This window comes from Ambystoma mexicanum, chromosome 3p (assembly GCF_040938575.1).
Source record: "Ambystoma mexicanum isolate Mex_15411 chromosome 3p, UKY_AmexF1_1, whole genome shotgun sequence".
Taxonomy (NCBI): domain Eukaryota; kingdom Metazoa; phylum Chordata; class Amphibia; order Caudata; family Ambystomatidae; genus Ambystoma; species Ambystoma mexicanum.
Genome location: NC_090925.1, coordinates 190,079,955 through 190,099,010, shown reverse-complemented (window position 1 = coordinate 190,099,010; position 19,056 = coordinate 190,079,955). Strand labels below are relative to the sequence as shown.

The 19,056-nt window shown below is 44.5% G+C and overlaps 1 protein-coding gene across 2 annotated transcripts in view; it reads left to right on the top strand.

The window, feature by feature from the left end:
* The first annotated feature begins 10,667 nt into the window (after positions 1-10,667).
* FOXJ2 (forkhead box J2) overlaps positions 10,668-19,056 on the top strand; it is a 483,885-nt gene continuing 475,496 nt past the window's right edge. The window contains exon 1 of one of the 2 annotated variants that reach the window (XM_069650595.1): positions 10,668-11,335. The gene's annotated coding sequence lies outside the window, so the exon portion shown is untranslated. The remainder of the gene's footprint in view (positions 11,336-19,056) is intronic. The other variant, XM_069650594.1, reaches the window with a different exon arrangement.

Genomic DNA, 19,056 nt, shown 5'->3' with positions numbered 1-19,056 from the left:
AAGACCATTGAGATTAGTTGAGTGGCCTGCCCTAAAGCCTGTTTGTTGTTTGGGGAGAATATTATTTTCCCTGATCCAAACATTGAGGTGCGAGAGCAACAGAGAGGCAAAAAGCTTACAATCCGCATCAATAAGCGAGATAGGTCTATAATTTTTGACCTCGTTACGCAGGCCTCTTTTGAAGATTGGAACAATATGAGCTGTTTGCCAACTAGTGGGTACCTTCCTGGAATTGACGACATCTTCAAAGAGCAGAGAGAGGAGGTTAGCCCAGAGAGCTGGCTCAGCTTTGAATGTGTTGTTAGTAAGGCCGTTAGGCCCAGGAGCCCTAGATTTCTTGGCTTTGGAGATGAGTCCTAGTATTGTCTTGGAGGCTTCCATAAGTCCTTAGAGCGGTCGTTCCCCAGTAGACAGGAAACTGATCCCTCACCCCCAATGTCAAAGAGTTTAGTGTAGTGCTCAACCCATTGAACCTCAGGGATGGGATTTAGCTGGTCGGTGAGCGCCGCATTATCTAAGCTAGATACTGTAACCCAAAATGCCCTCAGGTCTCGTTTTATAAGCACTGCAAGCATATGATCTGCATCATTTTGTAGCATAGAAGCTTTTCTAGACTTACAATAGTTTTTATATTTTTGGCGGATGGTTTTAATTTTTATGATTTTATCGGCCCATTCCAGATCTAGGGATTGTACATCTCTAATGAGTTTCTTAGTGAGACTCTTTACATTTGACCAAGAATTGGCTAATCTATGAAGGTGAGATATTTTAAAAACACCTTTCCTAAGCTGACCGTGAATACTGCGCTGTAGAGCCGTGAGAAAGCTATCGAAATGGACTGTATTGAAGACTGCCAATTTCCAACAGAAAGAGGTATGGTTAAAAGAAGAGATCAGTTTACGATTCAGTAGGCTGATATTGAGAGGAGACCAACGAACCCCTGTCCCTTGTCCCACAGTTTGGAGATGGGTAGGTCCCCCCGCGGGCAGGGACTTAGTTGGAAGGAGACAGAGAAATGAGACCCGGAGAATACCATGGTCACTCCATGAGTTGAAAGAGACCTCGACATTAGACGAGAAAGGAATGAGAGAGTGATCTATAAACACGTAGTCTAAGGTAGATATTGATGAAGATCTACGCCATGTGGGTCGAGATAAATTGGTAGCGTCGTAATAACCATTAAGACAAGTAAGACCCACTGAATCCATGGCGAAGTTCCAACAACGACCACGTGCGAATTTCATACCTAGGCGGGAGTCGTCCTCCAACGCTAGTCCCAAGTCGTCATATTTGGATTCGGAAGAGATAGAACAATCCGAATTAAGATCACCTGCCAGGATCAGTTTACCCCTGGGATACACAGATCTCCAGGAAAGAAGCATGTCCGTTAACTTTTGCAAAAACGGCTCAAGAGGAGAGATTCCCTTGTGCCAATATACATTTACCAGAAGTAGAATAACCGTATGATCAAGGGAGAACACCTCCAGGGCCTGGATACCAAAAGGCGTATCCAAAAGCATCTTAGTCCTATAACCCAAAGAAGTTCTTAATCCAATAAGAAGACCCCCCGATGGCCTACCTCCCCGGCTGGGTCTAGCATTTTGAGAAAAAATATTAAACCCATCTAGAATGGGAGTTGAGAGCATCCAGGTTTCTAGAAGAAAGAAACAGTGTGAAGCCCTGATCAAAGTAACAGTGTCTAAGTTCGTAAAGAGGTGAGAGTTACCTCTAGAATTCCAGGAGAGAAACCCAAAGCTATTCACAGAAAGAGCATCTGGAGGTAGTTCTGGATTAGTCAGGAGGTACTCATTTCCACAGACCTGCAGTGACCTGTGTCCAATTGCGAAAGCGTCCATTTGATTTGGGCATGAATTGCCTCCCATGGGGCTGTGGGGCTCTATCCGGATAATATACCATAGTGAGATTATCCCTATATTTTGCATCCCCTCTATTGTTACTGGAGAGTTGAGTGGATTTCAGTAAATTTGCTTCAAAGCCAAGTTGCTTTAGCCCTTCCTTATGTCCCATGATTAAATCCAGAACCACTCTTGATTTAAGAATGATATTGCTTACATCTACCCGGTCATGAATGGGGAAGATAATGCTATCCAAGTCATAGCTAGAGATAAGTGAGAGCGAGGGAAGTTGATGGAAGATCTTTAAAATATTACCACGGTTTAAGCAGATTGGCGTATCTTGGCCCCAGAGGCTGGTAAGTTGTATAATATCCCGGGGAACTTTTGGTTCTGACATATTAGGAAGGGAGTCAGAGATCTTTTTAGTAAACTGAGCTAAAGAATCAACCGCCAGGTCGGGACCCCTAGCCCCTCTAAGTATAGTCCTATTTTGAATAACATTTGGACCTACAGGAAATCTTTCACAGAAGTTAAGAGAAGTATTGTAGCCAACAGAATCGAGCCCAGAGGGGGCACCTTCACAATCCATAGTTGGGGCGGCAATAGGCAGACTAGGAAAAACTGAATTAGAAGGGAGAGGGGCAGAAAAACCCCTCTCTGCTAGGGCTCCCAAATCCCCTTCCCTTGTTATAAGCTCAGTACTCACTGGGAGACCCTCAGTGACAACAGTGAGCGTTGGCTCCAGAGGTAGAGGCGAGGTAGAAGAAGCCCCATCTAGGGGCAGGCATAAGTTAGATTTAGGCACTGCCCCACATACACTTTTAGGAGCCAGTATCTCCCGGAAAAGGTGTTTGACCATATCAATGTTAACCAAATTTGCTGTAGGCATTGGCCGAGAAGTCTCTAAGTGACTCTGAACTGACCCGGTTATACAGTTAGATAAAACAGTCGGGGATACTGCATCAGAGGAGGAGTCCTTTGCTTTGACAATAGCATTAGTAGTAAACACAGTCGAGGCATTAACGGAGGTAGGCTTTGGTAAAGTTGAAGTAATTGTCAGGGTACCAGAAGCCACAGAGTCCACAACCCCATCAATATTGGGTCCCTTTACTAGTGAAGGAATGTTGTTAGTCGAGAGACCATCAACCACATCATCCGGTAAGGGAGACGGAACTGCTGTAGTGGGAAGTAGGTCAGCAGTGGCTGCAGGAACCACCATAATAGGGTTAGGGGTCCGAGAAGCCACTGGATCAGCATGATTCCCAGTCCCCTTCGGTACGACAGTAGTAGATGAGGAAGCCACAGTATTCGCCAAGAAGAGATTTTTAAAAAATTGGTTCGTATAAGAATTTAAATGTTTCACGTTTTTCTGATTTTTTGTTTTCTTCATTTGCTGAGTGATTTTCCTTTTCCTTCCTATACAGGGCGCAACTTTTTGATGTTGGATTTCTTTGATGGGTTCAATGGAGATAGATGAATTCTCTGAAGATGAAATAGATATGAACTCCAGAGAAGAGGCGGTCTGGGGACCCTTGGGGAGATCTGCCAATTCTAAAGACCCTCCCATAAGGGGAAGGCCTTGTACAATAGGGTTAGCAAGCAGACCAGCCGCTTCCTCTTGGACTTTCTCCTCCATTGATACCATCGTGAGTTTAGTGTGAGGGGTAGTTAGTACTGGCTTCGATCCAGTGAGCTGTCGCAGACCCTCGGAGGTAGTTATTGGCATCCTAGCGGGTAAGCTACATGAATTCAAAGCTGGACCTTTAGGGACCGTAGGACTCTGGCACTTAACTAGAACTACCTCTTGCATACTTGGCGTGATCATGGTAAATCCTTTATGTACGGTATGGGCTTCAGAGGGTAGTTGATTAAGAGGAGTAGGGTCATGACCGTGTGTAGGCAGAAGTGGATGTTCTTCCTTTATAATTTTAACTAGCTCTTCAAATCTGTCAAGGCCCTCTAACCTAGAATAAATTTCAGATAAGAGGAGAGAGTGGGATCTGACCTCAGACCATATATTGTCATACAGACTCACAAAGGAACTCAGAACCATATTCAGAGCCGAAATAGTGGGTTGGGAAAGTTTAATTCTTTCATCTGCCTCCTTGAGAGTGTGGTGTAAAATCGATTCACTACCCTGATCCCTTTTTGAGTCTGGGAGTAGACCCCTTTCTTTCAGCCAATTATGTTTCTCTGTGTATTCATCAATAAAATTGATGAGGTCAGAAGGAGAGCCTGCAAAGGAATCATCACAGATTTGCTGGGTGACATTATTTGTATTATTATAGTTGGGGCCCAGGTGGCTATCAGCAATTGCCTTGTCTGCACATTCTATAATGCTAATGTCGTCAATGTCCTGAGCTGAAGGATCTTCAATCTCCAATTTCTTAACTACATCAACTAGGTTAGTATGATCTGATGAAGACACTGTAGGAAGTGAGTGTAAAGATTTAACAAGGGTGCTAGATGTGGACCTCTTTCCAAAAAAATGTGAAATTTTTCTCCCTTGAATTGGTTTCCCTTGGGTACCCAGATTGGATTTTGTTTTGAGGATGGGATTCTGGGATTTATTAAATGGAGTTTTAAACAAGGGAGGTATCGATTTCCCTTTAGGCGTGTATGGAGTACCAGCCATATTAGTAGACAGATTAACATGGATAGTCGAAGTATGATTAATGGCCCTAGTTGCCGAGTTAACCTCGAATGGAGGTTCAGTGGAAGGAAGAGCAGTGTTCCCATTAACTGTTGTCATTGGTAATGCAGAGGCATTAGCTACAGAGTCAGCTGCCCTAACAGATAAGATAGGCATCGTGGGGTGGGAGTAGGCAGATGTTGAGAGAACAGAATTGACCCTATTGTTATTGGAGTAATCCAAATGGCCCCTATCCTTTTGAGGGGAAGCCCCTTTCGCAAGATTAGAGGTTAAGGTAGCTGCTAGGCGTTCTTCCTGTGTGTCTATCGAGATATCATGAGTTCCATTAAAGATGCAGCTATTGTAGACTGCATTGCGGGGTAGACTACCCATAGCATTGAGTACCTCAGACCTATCGCTGACATGAATTTGAGCCTGGGCTAGGGTTTTTAAGAGTAGAGGGTTATAAGGGGCAACTGCTGGAGTATGCTGCAAATTCCCCATTAAAGTTGTGGGGGGAACTTCTAACAGAGTAGTAACTGATGAAACAGAGGGTAAATTACCAGTAGCAGACGGAGTCGAGGCCAGTGAGGCCTCCATAGCCGTCTGACTTCGCAGTCCCTTGCGTGTCATTCAGAGAGAACTAGAACCCAGTAATAAAAAACAGAGGACTTAGGAATCTAACAGAAGAGGATTAGGCTAAAAGTAGACTGAAGTTGCAATGATGCCTATTTTATACACCACAGTCAATAAAATGTGAGCACAGCAATCTAATAATTGTTACAATAAAAACCAAGGCGACCTCAGCCCCCGAAAAAAATTATAAAAAAGAAACCAGTTTTCCCAAAAAAGACTTTTGGATAAAAATACAGAAAGAAATGGATCTATGCAACCCCCCACCCCAAAGCAAAATTATAAACACAGCTGTATTGTGAGCTAGGGGTGAGATGATCTTATTCCATACGTAATTAAAAAAAAAAATAATTTTAGCAGAAAGCCACAATTATCAGAGGAGCCAAGAGGAGCGCTCAGTCTCAGGGTAGGGAACGCCCGACAGCTTGTGGAGCTGCCAGAGTCCGACTCTCCACCCCAGACCCTTAGAGCTGATAAAGTGTTATGTACTGTGCAACGGGATCCAAGCTCAGGTTACTCACAGGTCACAGCCAAACAGCACAACAGCGTCTCCAGCCCTTACTGCCTCCAGGGCTTAACGCCGCAAGGGTGGATATGCCGGCACTTAATGCTGCCTTCAAGTCACGTGACCACTCACGTGTCCGCGTTAGGCCCAGCCTCCTCCAGGAAGCAGGGGAAGCAGCAAGAGCTCGGCTCACAGTGCTGCTGGGCTCACGCTGCAATCTAAGTAATTATCAAGGCTTCGTTCGTGAAGCGCAGTCTCCAAGGATTCCAAACACACGGCAAGTTTTTGATAATGTGTACAGCTCTTGTCTCAGACAACACATTAATGTTGAATACTTCCTCTCATCTGAGTATCTTTCTCCACCCGATGCCACAAAATAAAACGTAAACAAATCTCTCCAATCCTCCCAGGGAATTGAGGGTTCCCCTCCCCAGGTGGGTGGTGGCTCTATATTCTGCATGGTGTTGTCGATGCCTATAACTGAAACAGTTCCCAAATTTCTTCAGATCAGGATATATGTCACGGTCACCATTCTAAGATAGTTTTTTTTTTTCTAAACAAAGTTCTCTCTAGACGCTAACACCAGGTCCCAGCTATCATCAGATAGTAGTCGGAACCACTGTCACTGATGGTGCTGGGACCGTCAATATAGTGCCAATTTTCCTGAGCCTGATGTCTTCCCAGCTATCTTCAGACAGGATAACTCCCACTGTCACTACCAAATGGTGCTGGTATAGTCCCTCACTCCGTGAAAATCCCCAAGGGATGCCAATATTCATAAATCCAGTAGATTTCACCAAACTTTGATCTTGGATACCGATTACAGCAATCCAGAGTGAAAAATTGTAAATGATAAATGCCTCCTCCTCTTATTCACCATTTATATTCACCCATATCTCACCAGCCTTCCTGGATGCTTTTTAAAATGCCCAGGAATAACCATGAATGCAAGAAAAAAAAAATGTCTTACTTTAACCTCCACTAGGGGAGCAGTAGGTATTGGATATGCAACTCCAGAATATGTGGACACTATCCTTATATCCATCACCAGGGGAGCTGGACGTAGAAGATATGATGCTGCCTCCCACAATTGACGGAAGAGATGTTACGCCGGAAGGAATATATTGCAGCACCTCACATTGAAGTAAGCCCCCTGGCATGTGTCTCCTTTTCCAGTCTACTTCCCTGCTACCACTGCAATAAGCATTATTTCCTGCTACCACTACAATAAGCATTAAACAGCCCTTAACACAAGGCTGTCCCTCTCCCACTCTGGCTACCGTTGCTGTGTACCTCCTTGCTGTCCCTCACTCTGCTGCTCTGTGTAGAGAGAGCCACGGCCCGCTACCCCACCGAACAGCCTCTATAAGATGGGCTGTTAGGCAGAATCACATGCAGTACCCATGCAGTACCCTTTGGGAACACTACATACAATTAAGACTACAAGTGTATGTACAATTTCACCTTTAGTACAAGCCTGTACTACAAAGTAATGTGGTAGCAGTGGCTGAGCAGTCAGACTTATCTTTAGAGTAAAGTAAGCAGTAAAAGAGGTTACACAAAGGGGCAGCAATCACAGTGGTTCAAACAAACACTTTCTCACAGTTTCTTGGTAAAAGAATATACATTTATTTACAGAGTCACTTGGAAAACATTCCACTAGTAAGAGCAGTTCAATATCACAATCGAATATACTACAATACACAACCAATCAGTTTCTGAACAAGTTCAGCTCCCCTGAAGTGGGAGCAAGATGGCACTTCAGTTACTTTAAAAAGAGGTAAAAAGACAAGGTGAAAAGAATGAAAACAAATACTTTCAGCGGTAGGGCAAACAGTTTCAGTTCACTACAACCAGCAATTCAATTCAGTAGGCCTGGGCCAAAGTCAATGGTTCAGAGACATGGATAGGATAGCACAGTTCTGGTAGTAAACGGTTAAGTCTTTGCCACGGTTCTTAGAAGTAGTTGGTCAGACGAAAGTTTATATGCCGGTTTAGGGAAGGACAACCCTTCAAACTTGGGAAAGTTTCAAACTTTCACCACGGCAGAAAGGATTTCCGGACTGCACTTGCACAGTACCTTTTAAATGAAGAGCTGTAGCTGAGGCAGTTGTTCCTGGCAGTTCCTGCAGATCTCGCTATTCCTGAGTTTCAGTCATGGGGACAAGAAGGAGGACATCGGGAGGTTCCTGCACTGCCCAGGGAAGAGGCCACAAGCTTGGCAAAACGTCAGTTTAAGGTGCGAGTGCCTTAAAGACCACAAACTGGTATCCTTCTCACTGGCTATCCGGATTTCAACAGCACTCTGAAGAAAATCTGACCAGTATAGAGACGGTGTCCAGGTGACTTGCGAGTTGGTTGTTCCCACCAAATTCAAGGGAAGAAGTTAACCTTGAAGGGCTTCTCCGTCGATGGAGTTTCAGGCAATTGGGACCTGCAGCAGGGCTACACCGGTGGACCAGGAGTAGCAGCAGTCTTCCTTCAGCTCGTCTTTGGTTCTTTTGTTCCAGTGGTCGACTCTGCTTTCCAAGTCCGAGCCTGCTTTTAAACAGTTTTCCACGATTCATTCCAGCCCAGCTGTCACTCAGCCAGCAGGGTGGCTGTCCTTGCTGGACAGCCAGCCGGACAATCACGCCCTAGTGCATTCAGGTGCACAGGGAATTTCGGGCACCTCCCTCACATCCTGTCTACCCCAGAGACTCGGGCGCCAGAGGAGGGCTTCAGCAGTGAAGCCGGCCAAAGGCCAACGAACAAAGGGACCAAACCTGGTTTGACGCGCAGAGTTAAACACAAGAAGGACCTTTCCTAAAAGAGAAAGCGAAAAAATGTGTCCGGAATCTATTTTTACATATAGGTCTTGGGCGCCATATTGAAAAACATGGCTGCCCAGATTTGTATCTACCGGTGTTGGCGGTCCAGAAAAATCATGGTAGTTTGTTCTTAACTACTGCCACCAGCCATTTCAAGAGGGAAAGGGTAACATTGGACTGTTACATGAGTGTTTAGACTCAGGGGGTGCTAGGCAACCCCTCCAACACTCTATGGGAAGATAGTGTGTGCTGGGTCTGTAAATTTAAAAAGACTAGTAAAGTCAATTTAACTTCACATTCTCTGGGAGACGGTAGTCAGTCCCAGAGAAGATATTTAAACCTTGGGAAGTCTGAAAGACATCCCTGTGCCACTGCACTGAAGGTGCTGCGTGACACACAAGAAAAAGATGAGGTCTATGGAGTTGTTTTAAAACTCCATATCCAAAGAACACAAGAGTAAAACACACATCAAAATACATGAAAGATTGAGGAAAAAAGGCTCACACTTTCCAGGTAAAAATTAAAATCCTAGAAATCCAGCAACGTTGCTGGGGGTCTCAAAAGGTAAGGAAAATTAACACATTCTTGAGAATTCTCCCCAACGTAGGCTCACATATGCTGCAGCGCCGACTTCGCCAGCCATGCTTGGGGTGTATGTGCCGAGGAAAACAACCCGGTGCATAGGCCGCACGAAGCAGATCGAGGCTGGCTGACTGGTCCTGGGTGACACGCGGTGCGCTTCTCTTTCCGTCACCAATTGAAATAACCGAGGTAAAACAAGTGAGGGTTGTACATTATTAATTTTGTAGAAAGGTCCATGATAAGAAAAGACCCCTAAACAGCAGGGGCCAGCAAGAATATGACAGCTCAACTTTCATTACTGTACATGTCACAGCTTCAGTGCGCAGGGAAGCTCAGCGCGAGCCCAATGCAGACCTCACAGTAGTTCCAGAACATAGATGCGAAGACGTCAGCACCCACACCTGCGATCGCCATGACATTAGTGAAGTGCTGACAGAAAGAGGAAGTAGACCGGGTCAAAGTTCCCTGCATGCCACAGACCTTCCGACCATTACATGAGGAAATTAAGCAGCAAGGGCTACAAGATGAACTGTGTACAGGTGAACAGACCTCAATTGAGGGTAGGGGTTACATGATAACTGGAGACCGAACTTGGCAGGAGTGCTTGGCTCCAGAACTTGAAGAGACAATCAGCACAAGAAGCAGAACCCCTTTGTCCGAGACACTTCCCTGTTGTTTTATCTTCATTGTACTTGCATTATTTCTGTGCACTAGAAACAGCTGCCCACAAACAGCTGTGTCGAAGAAACATCGAGTTTGACTGAAGGCAGGCGACACCCCCCGCCCGCCCCGCCCCGAATTGTTATACTCTTGCAAGAGGGGAGGGGTCAGAGTGCAAACAAGCCGGGCAAGAAGCAAAGAAAAGGCTACCCTTCAAACTCCTAACACAAACAAAAAGGAAGCAGTTCCCTGGGTGGAATGGGGTGGGTCCACAGCTTAGACAGTCTCTAATGAACGGAGCGATTGCTCTCAAACACCAGCCACGTGCGCATCGAGACCTGAAAGTGACAGGTTGTCAGGCGAGACGGCTTACCTGCTGCAGAAAATACGTTCTCAGCGACAAGAGACGATACTGCAACCCGACACAACAAACTCCCTAAGGGGCGAGCGCGCAGGGATGCAACAAGCTGCGACTCGTGATTCGCGCGGCCGAGTAGGGGAGCACAGATACAGGATGACCGACAGGGGAGAGTGACAGAGGTTTGCCACATCAGGAGACAGCACGTACCTGCATCTGGGTATTCCCTGGGCGCGGGAGAAACCATTTAAAGACTGACTGGAAGAAAAAAAAATAGAGGGCGCCACAAAAATATACATCACCACACGTGTCATTATAACACGGGGAATGGAGTGGGGTGGAGAAACACGGCGAAAACAAGGCCCCCAGAGGTTACAAGGAAGACGCCATTTCACACAGACCGTGGCCAACTGGCGCGCTCGCGGGACCGGCTGTCTGAGCACAGCGCGCGGGAGAGCCACTTTTAACCCAGGGGGCGTTATTTTCTCCAGCCTGGGTCACATTTTTTCCCAGCGCCCCTCTGGCGGGTGGCGTGGGCGGCTCCATGCAGGAAAGGCAACCCGGACATCCAATCGGAGCGTGAGTTATGTGCATTGCGGGGCGTGGCACGGTTTTCTGACAGCCGACGCACGTACGTCCATCGCCCGGGCCCCCACTCTCCGGCAGTCTGAAATTTCTTCCTCCCCCCCACCTTCCTTCTGCAAGAAATCGAAGGCCGACATTGCCCGTCAATGGCGGAGGGACGGGGGCCACCGGAACGCGAGCGCTGAGGGGCTGTGCGAATTCCTTGGATTGTCCTATATCGGGTTGCAGCATTCACAGTCCCCGCGAGGACGATCCGTGGGAGGCCGGTGCACGGTTATCCTGGAGACAGGGCCCGAGCAGGGGGAGGAGGAGGAGGCCCGAGGCGCGGGCCTTCCTGTGCGCACTGGGAACGCTACACAGATAGTACTGATGCCAGATACTTGGAGTTCAATGGCAGGCACGTAGATGTCGACAACTGCCCGGACCTGTCAGGCTGTTTCCCTGTCTGCCCCCCGACACAGACCCTTCAGAGAGGCGGAGGAGCCTTCTACACCGCACTGCGACAAAGCCCCCCTCCAACTCTTGCGGGATCCCCGCACACCTGCTGGATCCCCGTACGCCTGGCACCCAAATCTCCAACTAAAAAGAAGGAGGAAGGGGGAGTCTCCGCCCCGGTGTGGCCGCTATGGGGAAACCCTGGGGCGCTTGCCACTGACACCTAAGTGTGGGTCGCAGGAGGTGTACAGAAAACAGTAGACAAGACGCCAGTAAGAGGTGGGTGTGCTTCCCGTCGAAAAGACGCAGCAACATTGTTTTTTAAAGTGTGTGTGTGTGGGAGGGTTGGCAGCAGAGGGTTTTGTGGAAGTGGACTTTGTAAAGAGCAACAGACCGGAACTCTTGCGCGTCTTGTTTGTCTGCGTGTCCATCTGTCTGAGGGGCGTGCACATGTCATGTCTGTGTTCTTTTGAAACAAGTGACAGGTGACGGGAGCTGTCTCCAAATGCTGGAGGGGGGATGAGATGCACTGGCAGAGCTGTTTTTGTCTCGAGTCTAGAACGGCAGCGGTGCTCCGGGGTTGGATTGAAGCACACAAGCAGAGCTGTTTAATTTTTTGTTCTAGCTGCACCAGTGCACGATTGCGTGCACAGATTGGGTTTCGACTGGGGGGGAACCAACAGTGGGTGCAGCGGGTCAGGATCGAGGTGCAGCGTGCATGTGTTAACACTACATTTTTTGTGGGATAGTAGATGCACTTTGGTTGATGGCTACCCCCTCTGGCATAGCAACAGGCTCTTTTCAGAAGTGCATTGGCAGAGCTGTATGTGGGCACCAGTTGCAGGATAGCAGTGTGCGTGCGTGATCAGGTTTGAGGTGCGATGGTGCAAACATATAGGGGGGGCTTTTCTGGAGTGCTCCGAGGTACTACAGTTTAGGATTGGTGAACAATTCGAATGTCCCTTTATTGCACCTCAATGAGGCCAAATGACCTGTTCCATGGGAAGTTCCTCATAGTGGCGGAAGGAGAGAGGGGGATCTATTTAGTCACGTTTTAGCACTTTGTACTTTAGTAGAGGAGAAATGGCCACCTGCATATCAGTTTGGCCCTTCCCACGAAGACCCAGCTCTAGAATGGCAGGAAAGTCTTCTCACGAAGAGTACCAACCGCATACCCAAGGCATGTTTTGTGGGTATCCCCTTTGTGGTGCAGCGTCTCTTGGCGGAGGGAGCAAGGGCCCACGTCTGGATTATCGTTTTTAATTTAGGATGCCCTTCAACATATGCCAAAACAAGGGGAGAGCACCTCTACTGAGAACATGGTGTTGTGTGGCAGAATGTTGAGGTCTTTGTCGGTCTTGCGGCTCGAATAGCAGGTGATGTTACTCTTACCTGAGCCTGAGTCCTAAATTGTCAGGAACAGGGAGCTATTTCGCACCTGCTTGCATTTTACAAGAGCCTGGTTACGTTGACTACTACCAGGAGCTACATTTGACTCAATACGTCTTTCTTGCAAAGAAGGTTGCCTACCTGCCTGGTAATGTTTTATAAGGATCATTAGGACACATGGATAAGGCATTTCAAAGCATAATTGGTAATATATAATAGCCATTATTGTGTCCCACGTCTGGATTATCGTTTTTAATTTAGGATGCCCTTCAACATATGCCAAAACAAGGGGAGAGAGCACCTCTACTGAGAACATGGTGTTGTGTGGCAGAATGTTGAGGTCTTTGTCGGTCTTGCGGCTCGAATAGCAGGTGATGTTACTCTTACCTGAGCCCGAGTCCTAAATTGTCAGGAACAGGGAGCTATTTCGCACCTGCTTGCATCTTACAAGAGCCTGGTTACGTTGACTACTACCAGGAGCTACATTTGACTCAATACGTCTTTCTTGCAAAGAAGGTTGCCTACCTGCTTGGTAATGTTTTATAAGGATCATTAGGACACATGGATAAGGCATTTCAAAGCATAATTGATAATATATAATAGCCATTATTGTGTGCATCTCATGGGTGTTAATTTTGTGTCTTGCTGTGTTCTAACTCATTATTCCCTGTTGATAGCTCCTGCTTCCTGGATGATGCATGTATCTCAGGAGCTACTTTTAGGTTCTGCTCATCGGATCCTTATTTCGATCCCTGCTAAGGGGCACTGGAAGATCTGTGCATGGGTACCTGTATTGAACACTGCTGGGACCTACGGTTGATCTTACTTGAACGTGTGGCTGTGTGCTGGAGTACCAAGATGGCCTACATATTATATTTGAGGAGCATTAGCACTGCTGCACCCATTGGTCTTGTTACTGGAATTGCAAGCGATTCTCTATGGCTGCATTTGTGCACCCCATTGCAGAAATAAAATGGTTAAGGAGGGCTTTGAGAAAGGCTGTAGGTGCTTTGGCAGAGCTAGGAGGCTCTTAATGGAAAATTAAGGCATTCTGCAGGTCGACATTCTAGCTGCCTTGTTCCTGAAATACGGGCCATTGTCCAACTTGCTGGTTTTACTACTGGACTAACAAGAGGTTCTTATGGTTCGGATTAAGATCCAAAGTGAGTGCATCAAAGATTATTATTGAGGCACGTTAGTAGAGTGGTCTTGTAGCAGCATGCAGTGTTCAGGTACAGGTATTGAAATAACTGGGAGCTATGTGGATCCTGCTTAGAAGAGCTTTGTCAATTTAATACAGACTATTGCGTTTGAAATTGAAGGGAGCTGGGAGCTATTGAGCTCCTGCTTGTAGCCTAGAAGACCCTGGTTACCTTGACACCAATTACCAGCAGCTACTTTTGGCTCCCCATGCCACCCGACGCAGAACAAACGCACCATTGTGAATTTTCGGTGCATTTGGGACAACCTAAAAATAAACATTAGGACACATCTATACAACATTTAAAGGATAAGGAGTCAACAATAATGAACACAATGATATTTTTGTATCTTATGTGGAAGTTAGATTTGTGCAACGCTATGTACTTGCTCCTGGTCCCGCAGTGGTAGCTCCTGGTCACTGGTTAATGCTGAATACCCAGGAGCTGCTTTTAGCTCCTGCTTATCCAATCTTAATTTCAATCCCTGCTACCTGGGCTATGTTTGACTCAGACCACTGGTGCAGTACGAATATACACGCATTTGACATTAGTTCTATGCAGTCTATTTGGGGTTCTCACAAATGCATCGTATCGCACTTGTGATTGGGATCTATCTTTTAAACTATTTAAAATGCAAATGGAGGATCCCTGGGATTATTATACTGTGGTGTGAAGTCCCTAGAATGACAAAGGCATCTAAACAATCAGAGTTCACACAGCAGATAGGAACTTATTTTATTACAACAGTTTATCTTTTCAGAAATGATAATGCAACTAAAGTTGGTGTTGCATATAATACACAAAATATATTCAGCAAAAGAAAACACGTCACCAAATCAAGTATAAAATGTGTTGTCTAAACAAAAAAAAATGTCTTAATACATTCCGCTTACTTCCACTAATTATGAATACATAAGCAACATATTATTTCTGTTGCTGTTATCACCTTCTCAACATGTTTAGTTACTTAAATGTTAACAATACTGAACTTTCCTCAGGACAACCAACTTAAAGCAATCGCCCAATGTGAACTCCATCCTTCTATAAAACCAAGAGTGAAATACACCCCCATACCAAATCATAAAAAGTATACATCTTTTTCTTTTTCAACAAGTCTTCAGGTCGCTCAATTTTTCATATCCGCGAGTAACATATTACAACATAGGCATTAATACATACCTAATAATCAAACCACTTATTTAAATAGGGTTGTATTCAATACCTTCTCTTATGTACATCACTTGTTTTAAATACAAGTCTTTTTATATGCATCCAATCAAAGACATCGATCTGCAAAAATCCAGATATAATCTGATCAGCACCATACCACATGGCCATGTGAAACACAATCGCCAGTGCCACCATCAATCAATATGATAGAACTCATACCTTTTCTCAAATTAGTATCTTGTGCTTCTTTTCAATGTTATGGGGTATCTGCAAAAACCAAGTCAGTTTACGGATAGTTACAAGCCAGTAACATTATCTGTAATGCAATATTGCTGATCATACAACCATTGTAACTTACTTATGTTCTCGTAGCTCCAGAGCGCGATATTACATTCCTGCGTTTCTGATGTGTATCCAATCGAACGCACACCATCTGGTAACTAGAACTTGTTGCTCACAACCTGTGAACATTCTTAAAAAATATGTCAGGTGACTACAAACAGTTTTTCTTCCAAATATGACTCTGGCTGGCCCTTACCTTACTTAGCGTGTCAATACCCGTTTCTTGGTGCTCCCGATGCGCTGCACTCCATCGAAAGAGACACAGTGACGGAAGTACTGAAATGCTTGTTACCAGCATTTTGCGGCATCCATGTTTGAGTTTATCCCATTTAAAAATGCAAATCATTATCGACCCTACAGTTGAGGAATTCAATCTCGTAATTGTTGATATGTGGATTATTAAAGGCTCTTTAGTGAAATTATGCAATAGATATTTTTGAAAACAATGGTGCTTACATGGAGGTGCCGCACTAGACCGTGAACTGCAAGGCAGGTCATCCTCTTTGTTAGCATCCTCTTTAGAAGGGCTGCCTCATAAATGACCATGCTTTTGGCATCCATATTTATATGGCTGCTGCTTGGTAATGCGAGTCATATTAGACATACCATATACAAAATAATAAAGACCCATAAGTGCTCATGTAAAAGTTATTAAATGCACTTGTAAAGCAGTTAGTCTATGTTCTGGTAGGCACTCGTGTTCGCATAGGGGTACCACACTAGACTGAAAACTACAAGGCGGATACAAATCTATTTTTAAGCACCATCTTCTTGGTAGGTGCGATTATTGTGATGGCCCCAATTCTGTGTGTAGAACCACAATGGCTCTTTACATCTGGTACTCCATTGTGGCCGCTCTAAAACCCATATACCAGAAGTCCTTACAAATGTTGTGTATGTAATGTTTATCTATGTGGTCCCACTCAAACAAAGGTTAACATATTCCTCAATAAACTTGGTGCCCTTCAACAACTTCATTGAGGCCATTCTGCCAACTGTGAATCAAACAAATCAACTGCTGCTCTTTTTGTCAATATATGGTCCACATTACTTCCAGTAGTGCTTTAAATATGTTGTAACACTGTCCAAGTAAATGCATCACATTTATGATTTGCAGTAATAAAATGTTTGACCATTGGTGCTTCCTCTATTCTGTTTTTCAAACCACTCCCGTGCTCCATAATCCTAGTTTTTACCTTGCGTGTGGTTTTGCCAATATATTCTTTACCGCTAGGGCACACAATTTGGTAAACTGCATTAGTTGAGTCACAATTAGTGAATTGGCATGTCTCCATTTGGTTCTCAACCCAATGTCTACACCTGTGGACTTGGATGTGAGACAGCAGACACTACATTTGCCGTACTGTAATGTCCCTTCAATTGTAGGAAACCCCACAATTCAGTGATTCTTATTTGCATAACCAGTCTAATGCTAATATCGTTTTGCATTACAAGGTTTCTGATATTCAGACTCCTCTTAAATGTAAATATTGGTATTTCCAGCTTGATATTGTCTCTGCTAAATACTCGCCAATTTTGAGCTCACCGAATATTTGATTGGTTAGCTCGGCTCAAGTCGTAATAGATCTGCAAGTTCCTATCTGTGGTGTGAACTCTGGCTGTTCAGAGATCTTTTAAACTATGCAACAAGAGCCACCATGTGTGCATAGTCATATTGATCATAGACCTAACACACACAGCATATCCAGTTGTAATACATGTATTATTTTTATGGTGCATAATTCTGAAGACTGAGTTAGAACATTTTTCTTTTTTTTTAACACTACCAATGAGTCTTTGGGATTTTACCGAAAAACATGTGTCAATAACTTTATCGTATGTAATAGAATCCCAGCTTTGTCACATACATTTTTAGCTTCTGCTCGTCAACTTATTTCTGTGTTTGAGATGGTGGTTGGGATGCACTTTCAGAGCGCTATGTGTTTGTCGGCATAACAAGGGGTGGGAAAATCTAAATCTGAATACGTTGGCCGAACTCTTTGTGTGGGTCAGGATTTAGATGAGCTGTGTGTAGGTCTCTGTACTATCACGTGAGGGTAGAGGTTACTGACACAATGTGGATTTCCTCTCAGAATTGGATTAGTAGGGAGAACATCAGGACTTGCAGAGGTGGCAAGAGTGTCGGACAAGGCTGCTTGCTGGACTTTTTCGTTTTTGGGGAACAGAATCTCCAAAGTAAAAATGGGGTCGTTTGAAGCCAACACTGAACACACAGACTGGTGTCCCACAGTGCGCCTACCTGTCCACTCTTAACATCTGTCTAAACCAGTTGCTGTATTTTTGCAGATTTTGGAGCCACATTTCAAAACTACACTGATGTTGCACATATTGTCTTGATGCTGGAAGAGGGCTTGGCTGAGTGTCAGCAACGATCTTAGATACAATTGATGCATGGATGAAGGATAAATATCACTGAACCAGAGTAAAACTGAAATTCCTATTGTTCCCTTCCCCTTCATGGTTCCCAAAACATTTCCCCACGTTGTCGTCGTCTTAACCCTCCATGTTCAGTTCAAGGTGAGATCGCTTTGGTTGGTCTTTGACTCATCCTTATCTATGGATTCTCAAGATTACAGTATCTTTAGCTCAGTCCATTACTAGTCAATGCTGATAAAAGCAATGGAGACCTTTTTTCCTATCTGAACATCGCTGTGCATCCTAGCTCGCTCCATAATTGGAGCAAAACTGAATTATTGTAACTCTTCATATGTCAGAGCTTTTGTAGGAAAATCTCCAACATCTCTGGGCTCTTTTGAACACTTCAGCTAGAATTGTCACCTTTACTCCGAGTTGTGATCACATTACACAGGTAATTACTGGCGGTAGGCTGCTAGGTACCTGTCAAACCACCTTCAATGGTGCACCTTGGGTTACCGAGATAAGGGTGAAAATAAAAAACCGAATGGGAGAAATTATCGAATTTCGCCTAAGACCGAATATGTGAACATTTAGATCATTTCTCCCATTTGAAAAAAAAAACCTTTTAAATGTATTAATAACATAAATTGAAAAAAAAAGTTAAAATGCACTTGATAACTTTACTTGTCCCCCGCTTTCCTTTTTATGGTAGCAGGGACACCCCTGCAACGGCCCATAGTTATATTGATCCCTAATACAACATAATAAACAATCATTATTAAAATGATGTGCTGTTAAAGATTTTTAACCTGTGGGTATTAAGATACTAAAATAATAACTTGCCCGTCTAAAGTTTACTGTGATTAAAATGTCAGTCAAACACAGCACAAATTGATTACATTAAAATTAGGGTAGCAGGGCATTGCACTTCCAGATTATATGTCTGCGTAAATTCTCAGAAGCTGAGCGATTCAAGAGATTGATGAATAGAAAGAAGGGTCGGAAGTTAAATCGACTTGTTTGGTATGAGATTAATGTCTGTCATACACTATGTACGGACGTTAAACAATAGTTTGTGAGGAAATAAATGAACTTCCTGATATGCCGACATTGCGCAGATTCGTGCAATATATCGGCATAAGGAAGTAAGTCAAAATACAACATCCCTTTGCACGAATACTGGCGAGATAACTGGATATGGAAGAATGAAAGCAAGATAAAGAGAGAAAATATCACGAAGGGTAGGAAAATTAATAATACTAATAAAGTATAAATATATTTCGAAAAATGGACCGACATTTTCATATTAGGTAATTCTGTGAACCTCTAGTTGACCCCACTCTCCAACGTGCCGGAACACGTTTTATTTGGATGACCTCTTGGTGCGGACTCTGAGGAGATGGGAACATCCTTTGCTTTTATAGTTGCAAGACATTGGAATGCCCTGCCAGAAGAATTGAGACAGTTGACATCTGCCTTTCAGAGGATCAATACCCTACTCTTCTGACTGTTCTATTG